The sequence below is a fragment of the Ostrea edulis genome, chromosome 6 (genome assembly GCF_947568905.1).
Source record: "Ostrea edulis chromosome 6, xbOstEdul1.1, whole genome shotgun sequence".
NCBI classification, from domain to species: Eukaryota; Metazoa; Mollusca; class Bivalvia; order Ostreida; family Ostreidae; genus Ostrea; species Ostrea edulis.
The window spans coordinates 37641380-37653021 of record NC_079169.1 but is presented as its reverse complement, the minus strand read 5'-3'; the positions used below and the strand labels follow the sequence as shown (position 1 = coordinate 37653021).

At 38.6% G+C, this 11642-nt stretch overlaps 1 pseudogene; it reads left to right on the top strand.

Moving 5' to 3' along the window:
- Window positions 1-3039: 3039 nt before the first annotated feature.
- Window positions 3040-9595, top strand: LOC125647140 (uncharacterized; annotated as a pseudogene).
- Window positions 9596-11642: the final 2047 nt, after the last annotated feature.

The window sequence follows — 11642 nt, the reverse complement described above, 5'->3', positions numbered from 1 at the left end:
TACGAGTCACAATATTTTTGTTCTGTTTTGGAGAGGGTTCGACTTGTATAGGCAACTTCTCGCTCTTCGCCCTCAATCATCTTGTACTGCTCCAATACCACTGTCGCTTGCTTCGGTGTCCAATACAAATGATTTCCCAAAGTCGGGATATGGTAGAATTGGTGAATTTATGAGGTGGTGTTTCAATGAATCGAAAGCCTCCTGACATTCCTTTGTCCATACGTACTTCGTGTTTTTGTGAGTCAATTTGTGCAACAGGTTGGATACTGTGGCAAATGCCTTAATAAATCGACGATAGTAACTGCAACGACCCAAGAATGATCGAAGCTCTTTCACTGAAGTAGGTTCAGTCCAAGTCTTGATGGCCTCAATTTTCTTCGGATCTGTTGATACACCTTGTTCCGAGATAATAAATCTCTAGTACTCAACTTCCTTGGCAAATAAATGTTTAGCTTTCATCTTCAAACTGACAGATGATAACCTTATAAACACATTTTCAAGATTCACCATCATTTCATCAAATGATTTCCCGAGTACGATTATGTCATCGAGGTATACCAAGCAGTTGTCCATTGAAGGCCGCTTAGTACAGTATCCACGAGTCGTTCGAATGTTGCTGGTGCATTACATAACCCGAATGGCATTACCTTTAGCTGGAAAAGGCCATGTTTAATAATAAATACTGTCTTTGCTCGGTCCTCTGCCTCCATTTCCACCTGACAGTAGGTCTAGAGTAGAAAACCAGCTTGCTCCGGTCAGATGGTCTAACGTCTCATCTATTCGAGGAAGCGGGTATGCGTCTTTGACTGTGGCCTCGTTTAGTTTCCTATAATCGACGCAAAAACTTGTAGTACCATCCTTTTTGCGAACTAGAACAACTGGTGATGCTTAAGGACCTGATGACTTTTCTATAACCCTACTTTGCAACATTTCATCTATCTGTTCATTCATGGTGTCCTCAAGATGTACAGAAGTCCCTCTGAGTTGTTGTTTGATCGCAGCTCTCGATTCGGCATCGATTTTATTCTTCACCAAGCTGGTGCACTCCAGGTCTTTATCATCAGAAGCAAATAGGGATGAATGCTGTGCAAGTAACTTTCTCACACATTGCTTCTGTTCTCGAATAAGACCTGAGCTTGAGCGCTCTAAAAAGGTTCTGTAAGTGAAATGGAAGTTCCCCTGTGATGTTCGGCTTTATGGTGTCTGGTGCACGTGTCTCCTCAATGACATAATTAATTAAAGTCATGTTGGCCACAACTGTTCCGGACCTTACAACCTTTACCTCGTTTGAAATGTTCATAATGCGAACAGGGACCTTGTCTGTATTTTGTATCAGCACTTTACCAACAAGTCCTCTTTCAGATGCAAGGAACTCACGCTCTGGCTCAGTCAAACTCACTCCTTCTGGTAGGCTAGCATCATTTGGTTTGACCACATTGCAGTAAGTGATAACTTCACTTCTCGATGGTATATTTATATTTTCAGCAACTGCAATCCTGTAGCATCCATAATGCCCACTTTTTAAGAGCAGGAGTGTTTCCTCCTCAATGGTCATCTTCCGCTCTGACCGTGCAGTTATTTCTTCTCATGAAGTCCAGTCCTAGAACTCCATCCATACTGATGTCAGCAACAGCAGCCTTGATGTTGTATGACCTATTACCTACCCTGAGTTTTGCGTTCTACCAAATACAACTAATGTTTCACCATTTGCATCCGTGATTGGCTTTTGAATGGGATCTAGGGAGTGTTTTCCCGAAAGGCTATAATAAATCCTCTTAGATAAGATGGTCAAAGAAGCCCCTGTATCAACGAGCAATGTGGCACCTACTTTCTCCACAAGGGCCTCAAGAAAGAGACCAGTACTCCCGAGATAATCATTTACACCGTAGTTTCCCCGTGTTTGCACATTTGCAGACGAGCCTTTATTTCTTGGACTCGTCCTTTACTCAAAGCAATTTTGGACTTTTCACATTCCCTTTTTATATGACCCTTACCACCACAATTATGGTAAGTGAAGTTTTCCTCCAGTTCTGACGATCAGTTTTATCTTTGTTGTGATAGGTATTCCTAACCTGAAATAACTTCATCTTTTCCTCCATTTTCTTCATGGACTGACGACGTAACTTATCCAAAATGGAATGAATGGCGTCGGTTTCTTTAGGTGGTGCATTATTAGCGGTATCTACGTTTTGCATGTATCCTTTAGACTCTCGCAACTTTCCATCTGCCTTGAAATATGCCTCAAGTTCAACAACATGTCTAACGGCATCATTGAGATTAACAGGCCTTGCCTGCTTAATACGAAGACGCATTTCTGAGCTGACAAGAGCATCAATAAATTGATCTTTTGCCAGTGTTTCTCGCACGTCAGCAGGGACAGTAGGGTAAGCGAGATTTGTGAGTCGTCTAATTTGCTGTCTGAGTTCTGGCAATGACTCAGATGCTTTCTGTTGTCTCTCCCTCAGTTGCATTCTATAAAGCTCCATTTGATTTGGAGGAGCAAAGCGGTCATTGAGAGCGCGTGTGAGCTCACTGTAATTGAGCTGCTCATTTTCGGATTCCTTGCACCAGCCCTCGTAAGGACACAGAAAGATAGAGATCTCTCTTCTCCTCATTCCACTGTCCAAGCTTAGCACACGCCTAAAAATGATATTTGAAATCAATCCATGGTGTAGTACATCATAAGCAGCCGGTTTCACACCCATACGCCTAGACCCCTCATATTTTATTCGCGATCTTGTTGGTTCGTTATTTTGAGCCCGAGCTGCTCATTTTTACTTGCACATATTTTATTTTTACCCTGACACCTCGCCTCATCAGGCCTGCTAAACCACGTTAGGGGGTTATGTTTACACGGTATTACTGAGCCAGTGACCTCCACGACATAGATTACCGACCAAGGCGGACTAAGTTCCCTCAGGGACTCAACGACTACGTGTGCAAGACCCGGACGAGTTACCTAGATGGAGGACATCGGCTGTGGTTGGCATGAAGAGGGATGGGTTCCGCCATGCGACATTACCCAAGGCACACCAAATAATGATTACAACTACAGCCGACTCTATACCAGCTCGGTCGTCGGTAGGAACGAGGAACGCACTTTCCGTTGCGGACCATCAGGACGTTAAAAGTATGCGACTGATGGACCATAATTATTACGTGCAACGATTAGCACTTATAATGTGGGATCACGGAGAGCAACGGGGGAAGTTGAAGAGATGCCGATGGAACATCCTTAGACTCTGTAAAGTGCGTTGGAAAAGATTTGGAGAAACGTCTACATCAGAAGGTCATGAACTCAACTTCAGTGGTAGTGAAGACAGACATCAGCATGGAGTCGAAATCCTCATTCTCAAAGACACGGTGAAAGCCATCATTTGATGTCGACTAGTCTCTAGCCGACTAATTACCATTCGTATGAAGGCATCACCTTTCAACATCACCATTCTCCAAGCCTATGCCCAACAACTGATTATAATGACGATATCATTGAAGACTTCTATGACCAACTCCAAGAAATCATAAACCAGCCGTCAGATATATATATCATTGTAGCGTAAGGCGACTGGAACGCAAAGATAGAAGAGGATGCAAGCAAGAACTGGAAGGGGACTTGTGGCCAGTATTGCAACCCTGAAACCAACAAAACAAACTTAAGGATGGAGACTTGTCAGCGTTTTTTAACGTAAGTGGGTCTCCATAGTTTGAGTGACGTAAAATTTCTGTTGTTGGTTTTTGGAGAATAAACAATTATCAAATGATTATATTGAAATAGAAATGACAAATCTGTACCATTTACTAGCAAAACACAACGAAAACTTAACGGCAACCATCGTAACTCTTGCATGCGAACGTAAACAACATGGGAAAGTCAAGGCGACGAGGGCGGTTCGCGAAGTTTGTAACTGCAAATAAATAAAACAATGTCGCCGAAGTCCAGCGAAAAGATGTGAGACAAGTGTCATTCTTTCACAGCATGACTATGCAATCCCCTTCGATAAAGAGAGCACCGTTCCACAATTTCCACACCTGGCAGACGATATTTCAGATGACTATTATACTGTTGCACACGAAGAAAATCAATATATGCACCCAGGGGTGCATGAGCCGAGTTGCATGGGATACATTGTAAAGTCAGGAATGATGTGGCATATTTATAATTGTGAATATTCGGATTTAAACTTTTAGAGTTATCATGCAGATCCATATATTCCTAAAATTTTCAATCTTTTTTCAGGACTGTGACCTTGACCTTTTTTCTCCAAATTCAACAGGGGGTCTTTCTAACCTGCTATCCAACAATATAACCAAGTTTCATTTGATTCAGTTTTAAACTTTTCGAGTTACTGTCCAGAAACCATATTCGTTTTCAATCTATTTTCGGTCACTGTGACCTTGACCTTTGTTCTTCAAAATCAATAGGGGCCAAGCTTTGCTGATATCCAACAATATATCCAAGTTTCATTTGATTCAAATTAAAAATTTTCGAGTTATCCTCTAAAAATCAATTTAAATCTATTTTCGGTCACCGTGACCTTGACCTTTGACCTAATTTCTCCAAAAATAAATAGCGGTCTTCCTTACCTGGTACATAACAATATCTTTAAGTATCATTTGATTTGGATTTAAACTTTCTGGTTCTCCGGAAACCAAATTTTACTGAAATTTTCATTCTATTTTCGGTCACTGTGACCTTGACTTTTGACCATTTTTCTCCAACATTAATAGGGGTCTTCCTTACCTAGTATCCAACAATATATCAAAGTTTCCTTTGATTAAATTGTAAACTTTTCGAGTTATCATCCGGAAACCAATTGTTGACGCCCGCCCGCCCGGCCGCCCGCATCACCAAACCAATAGCTGAGTTAGCCTTCGTTGCAACTCGGCTAAAAATGTAAGTAAAATGTACATCATGGAAGTGGAATAGTATATCTTTAATTATAATCTTCCGTAAGGGTCATTACAACTTATGTATATATTCTATAAAATCGTTGGCCTACATATGAACATACGTGTGTACATGTATAGGCCTAGCTTACAGGTACGTCATCAGCTGGTCATGACTCTTCACTCACGCACATCGACATTAATTCATGAATTTTCAATATTCAGGTAAACTGACGTAATTATGTACCAACCAAATTAAACATTGTCAATGAAACAATGGTAGTTAAGTGCATTAAAGATGCTAACTATTTTTTTGAAAACCCCATTTAGTAACAAAATACCAGTGTTTATGTGTTAAGAAAAGTATGGTGTCCCAGTCAGGTCTAAAATTAGTAAATCATATATGATGTGGATTTTCAAAAAAAAAATCTTAATTGCTTTTATTAAATGGAATGAACCTCATTCCATTTAATAAAAGCAATTAAGATTTGTCAATTAGTCAATTAAGATCATGAACAACATTAGTCTATCTAAAAATTTGTTTTAAAGAAGTGATTGTTTTGAGAATCAACTATAAAAAAAATCTTATATATATTTTTTTTATGAATGTGAAAATCCATTCATTTTATATTAGAATAACAATTCTCTCTATGGTGAGGCCAAATAAAATAATATGTGTGGTTCCAGTTACACTTCTTTGGAAAAATAGGATAGGAAGGTAGGGATTTTATTTCATTTTTCTTATTTATTTTTTTTAATGACAGATTTTAAATGGAAATACAATTTCCTTTTACTTTCACTTCTTTGCAGGTACCATTTATATATGATGTGATATATACCTATCAAATTGGTAGGGATCACCTTAGTTTTGACATTTCTTTTGCATATTTTTCAAATAAAAAATTTAAAATACAAAATTTGAAATCAACAAAAAAATAACAGATAATGTTCTCGAGCACTTCCAAGGTCTTGAACCTGTCCAACTGTTTTTCAAAAAATAAGGAGGGTGATCACTCATTATATTCAAACAACCTGAAATTTGCACTATTGTTTATGTAAGCATCCTTTGGTTGTAAGTCACTTTCTGTCTAATGTTAGACGGCCTGTATCCAGTGTATATAGCTTAGCATTTTAGCAGTATCTATATATTGGCTATGAATGAACTTACAGTCAATATATATATATATATATATATATATATATATATATATATATATATATATATATATATATATATATAGTGGTATATATTAATACACACCCCTTAAAATACGGTAACTTATTTTGGAAAGAGTAAAAAAAAAGTTTAGGGTCGGGGGTAAAAACTAGGGATTGTCGTGTAATCGGAACCATACATATTCTTTTATTTGGCCTGAACTGATCAGATGTGTCCAATGTCTGGATGTGCTATTATTGTAGTAAGGACAATAAGCATTCAGATGCTTATAAGTATTCAATATTTGATTACAAATTACAAAAAAAGAAAAACTACTTGAAAATTTTCTATGCATGCTTAATTATTGAACTGTATTTTCACTAGGTATATATGAAAACTCGAGAGTCAATGCACAGTGGAGAACTGGCAGAAGAGTTATTGAACTTGGGGTGCTTGCTGAGGGGTTGGCAGGATATAAAAAATGTGGTCTACCACTTCTGTAACACCACTCAATCGGAGTTATTACATATGGTTTATCTGCCTTATTGAAGCTACCATGTGCGAACACCAACTGTAAGCATGTGAATAATGTACCAACAGGGAAAAGACATAATAAAGTGTGGGATGCCAATCACAAGCTTGTAGCTGGTAAATATATCAATCAAATTCAGTTTGTGTTTAGAAGTATTGGTAATTAAGAATTAAATAATACAAGAGTAATTATGAATACTAGCTGTTAGATAAACAGGTTGCTATGTATACATCCATTTTACTCTAATTAAGCCATTCAACACACTGGAATAGTATTTGAACAGATTAATGGTATACTAGGAGAGCTTAACATTCCACCAATCAGCAAAACCTTGATTCAAATTAGACAGGAGGAGGTTGGTCTGGCCACAGAGTCTGTGGCAGAGACGTCAATCAAGGACGCACTTGCAGAGGAAGTAGACAAAACTTCCAAGTAGGTATTTACATGGTTACTTTAAACTGTACTCACTGTATTACCAAACATTTTGATATCATTGTGAGTAATTGAGTTATTACTGGAATAGCTATGAGAAAAATAGGGAAAGTATCTTTAACATTGACCTAATAAATTAATTGATTTATATATTTTATCAGTGTTGACAACAGAGGCAATGCAATTACAGTGAGTGTCGATGGGGCATGGCAAAAGAGGGGAAGTGGAAGGTCGTTTGATAGTTTAACTGGTAAGTATATATCCACTGAGATGAGAATACAGGTATTATCATAATTATACACAATTTATGTTTTTTAAAATTATGATTTAGGGATTATTGAAACATGACTTACGTAAACAATTAGCAATGTTCTTGATATAAAAGGGTGTCATCTTTTTTTTAAAAAGGACATTGCTCAATGATAGGAACACAGACAGGAAAGATTGTTGAATACAGTGTCAGAAACAAATGCTGTAAAATTTGTGAAAATGCAGAGAAGAAAAACCAACTTCCCATGTCACATAAATGTAAAACAAATTGGTCAGGTTAGTTTTTTTTTCATCTGTTGTCCATCGTCCGTCTGTCTTTAAACTTTTCACATTTTTTACTTCCTCTCCAACAATTTCAACCAAACTTGGTAAAAAGCATGCTTGAGTGAAGGGCTTTCAAGTTTGTTCAAATGAAGGGCTATGCCCCCTCCAAAGGGGAGATAATCACAAAAATAGGGTGGGGTCATTTAAAAATCTTTTCCTCAAGTTCCACTGGGCCAGAAGAGCTGACATTTACATGAAAACTTCCTTACATAGTGCAGACTCAAGTTGTAAAAATCATGGCCCCCGACTAATGGTCTGCATCCATCGTCTGTCGTCCATTAACAATTTCATCTTAGGAACTACTAGGCCAATTTTGACCAAATTTGGTATGCAGCATCTGTAGGTGAAGGACACTGGAAACTGTAAATTTCATCACCCCTCACTCTAAAGGCCCCACATTTTGGGGTAAAGATGAGCAAGAAGCTTCTACCAAAATTGTAAATTTCATGACCCTCGGGGTAGGGGTTCTGACCCCCAGGGCAGGGCCAAACTTGATATATAGTGTTGATGTGTAAAACACTTAAATAACATCTTTTTTAGTGTTATTGATACTAAATTAAAACGGAATGGATATTTAGAAAGAACAGATAGTGCTTTACCAAAATTGTAAATTTGATGAACCACGGGTAGGGGTTTTGGTATCAGGGTGGGGCCAAAATGGTCTATCATTAAATGTGTTAACAATAGAAATTTTTAACTTATTGATAACTATTATTCCAATTCTTTTCAAATTTGGTATGAAGCATCTTTGGAACAAGGGGAACATAAACTGTAAATTTCAGGATTCCTGCACCCCAGAGGCCTTAGAGGCAGGGCAAAAACTGCCCAATTTTCATAAATCTTCTGTATAACTACACATGTTTAAGAAGAACTAAATGCATAGTGATGTAGAGCAGGAAGGTCTCTACCAAAATTGTGAATTTCATAATCCCTTGGGTAGGAGTCCTGACCCCGGGGCAGGGCCAAACTTACTATATAGTGTTTATGTGTAAAAAATTTAATAAATAACATCTTTTTAATGTTATTGATACTAAATTGAAACGGAAATGGATATTTAAAAAGAGCAGGTAGTCCTTTACCAAACTTGAAAATTTGATGAACCCAGGGGTAGGGGTTCTGACCCCAGGGAGCGGTCAAACTTAGTATATAGTATTTATGTGTAAGTTTGCTGATACTGTATATAATCTAAATGCATACTTAGGAATAGCAGAAAAGGACGTACTAAAAAATGGTGAATTTTACAGCCCAGTGTTTTGACTCTAGGATGAGTCCAAATTAGTCATATCTTTTAATGTTTGAATGTTAATACACCTATTATATTATATAAAGCCTTTCATCAGTGTATGCACTTTTGAGGGCATTGAAGTTTTAATAACACATCTTGATTTATACTGTTGCTGAACAGAATTTAGCTTAGATATTCAGAGCAGGAACATTTTTCTAGATTTCATAGCCCTTGGGAGTAGTGATGCTTTATCACTAGTACTCAGGTGACCGATAAGGCCTGTGGACCTCTTATTTGTTATGCAGTATATAACCCATCTGCTAACTTTTCACAGATAGTTCAAAATCAATGGAACCAGATATGGTGGTTGAGATGGTTGGGAGTGTGATGCAACAAGGTGTTCAGATGGAGGCAATAATTGGTGATTATGACACCACAGCAATATCGAAAATCCAGAAATTTAAGAAATACTCGGGCAAGAATCATGTCAACAAACATTTCAAATTCATTGTATCATCTTCAGAGAAAACATAAACCATTGTCTACGAAAGTAATTCAGTATTTTAAGAAGTCTTTCAGTCATATGTTGTCGCAGAATCAGGGAAATCCATGTGAAATAGAGAGGGGACTCTCGGCCTTGTCGCTCCATCCATTCGGAAACCATACAGAGTGTAGTGTAACATGGTGTCAGCACAAAGAAGATGCAACAAAGAAGTATTCTTCACTTCCTTATGGTCGACCACTGGAAAACAAGGAATTGCAAGATTGATTGAATATTGTTTAACGTCCCGCTCGAGAATATTTCACTCATATGAAGACGTCACCACTGCCGGTGAAGGGCTGTAAAATTTAGGCCTATGCTCGGCGCTTATGGCCATTGAGCAGGGAGGGATCTTTATCGTGCCGCACCTACTGTGACACGGAACCTCGGTTTTAGCGGTCCCATCCGAAGGACCGCCCCATTTAGTCGCCTCTTACGACAAGCAAGGGGTACTGAGGACCTATTCTAACCCGGATCCCCACGGATAAAGTGAAGTCGAGATTCGAAAATATAAAGGATTTTGAAAATAAAGATAAAAAGAGGGTCCAATCCTGAACCAAAATTGAGGTCCAATCCGGCACGTTTATCGTGGAAACGACCATAGTCCAATCCTGCACATTAGCAAATGTTCAAGTCAAGATATCTATCTAACCAAGACAATTTAAGGGACAAATCGCATACACTGGTTCAAGTTTTCATCAAAAGATATGTGCAGAGTCTATTTTACCTAAAGTATCTTTCTTAAAATGCATGAAAACATGATTAGAAACATCTTCGCCCGCTTCGAATTCTATCGAGGCAACATCGTCAACTTCGATCAATGAATTTAGAGTTGTACGTGTACATGAGTAAGAATTTCAACAACCAATCAACTTAATGATGCCTCCCTGGCCAGGCAGTGTTTTAAATTCATAAATTCGTCGTCTAATCAGTCGGTAAAATGAAGAGTTTTAAGAGCCTACCTTTATTTGGAAATGCCGTTTGCCATCTTGTTTTGTCCAATCCTGCACACGATCATGACAGTGAAAGTGCTGGTGAAAGGCTTTAAATAATCAAGATTATTTGATGCATATCAAATAGTCCACAATTAATTATATTGGCTAATACAGTTCGTACCGTTTATGAAATAAACCTGGTTCGAACTATCTCAGACAATTCCGCCTAACGGGGAACGAGTTAACTTTTTATTCTTCTGAAAACCTTAGATTGAAGACATTGTGAAAAATAATCATCACAAAGACAATCCATTGCCATCAAGTTCATTTATTAACATCGTTCAATTGTATACGCAGCCAACCAATCCTTTGCCAGTGCAGCGATAGGATGAAGCCAAAAAGGAGCAGATAGAAGCAATGCTGATTGATTGTTTTTCCAAGGTGAAGATAGTGACCAATCTCATAATTCCTATAAGCAATACAATAAAACGTCTCTTCCAAGAATAGAATAGAATTGTCACCACTGTCACCGATGGGTTGCCAAACTTTGGCCTGTGCTCGGCGCTTTCGGCCGCTTAGCGGAAGCGAGTTTTATCGTGCCACCGTGATTCGGATCCTCGGTTTGATTTGTTGGCCTCTTACAACAAGCAAAGGGTCTAAACTGGATCCCCACGGGACTTGAGCTCGAGACAAGGACGGCATGTCAGCCAAGGCAGTGAAGCACGGCAACGTTATGGTCACCCCCCCACCCACCCCTCTGAAGGCAGGAGGTACCCATTCAGCCGGCAATAGAGGTTTAATCCCGGACGAACGCTACTCTCCCTTCTCAAGGTCAACCTGATGAGTCGCTGCATTTATTTATATTCCTCATTATACCCCCGAACGAAGTTCAGGGGGGTATATAGGAATCACTCTGTCCGTCTGTCTGTCTGTGCAGATTCGTGTCCGGGCCATAACTTCTTTGTTCTTTGACTAAGGCATACCATATTTGGCACACAGGTGGATCACCATGAGACGATGCGTCGAACACTTTCATGACCTCTATTTGACCTTTAACGTAAAAGTTAAAGGTGTTTGTTTTTTTTGTTTTGTTTTTTACAATGGATTCGTGTCCGGGCCATAACTTCTTTGTTCTTTGACATAGGCATACCTTATTTTACACATGAGTGTATCACCATGAGACGATATGTCATGTACCTTCATGACCTCCATATGACCTTGACCTCAAGGTCAAAATTAAAGGTTTTTACAATGGATTCGTGTCAGGGCCATCACTTCTTTGTTCTTTGACATAGGCATACCATATTTGACACAGGAGTGTATCATCATGAGACGATGTG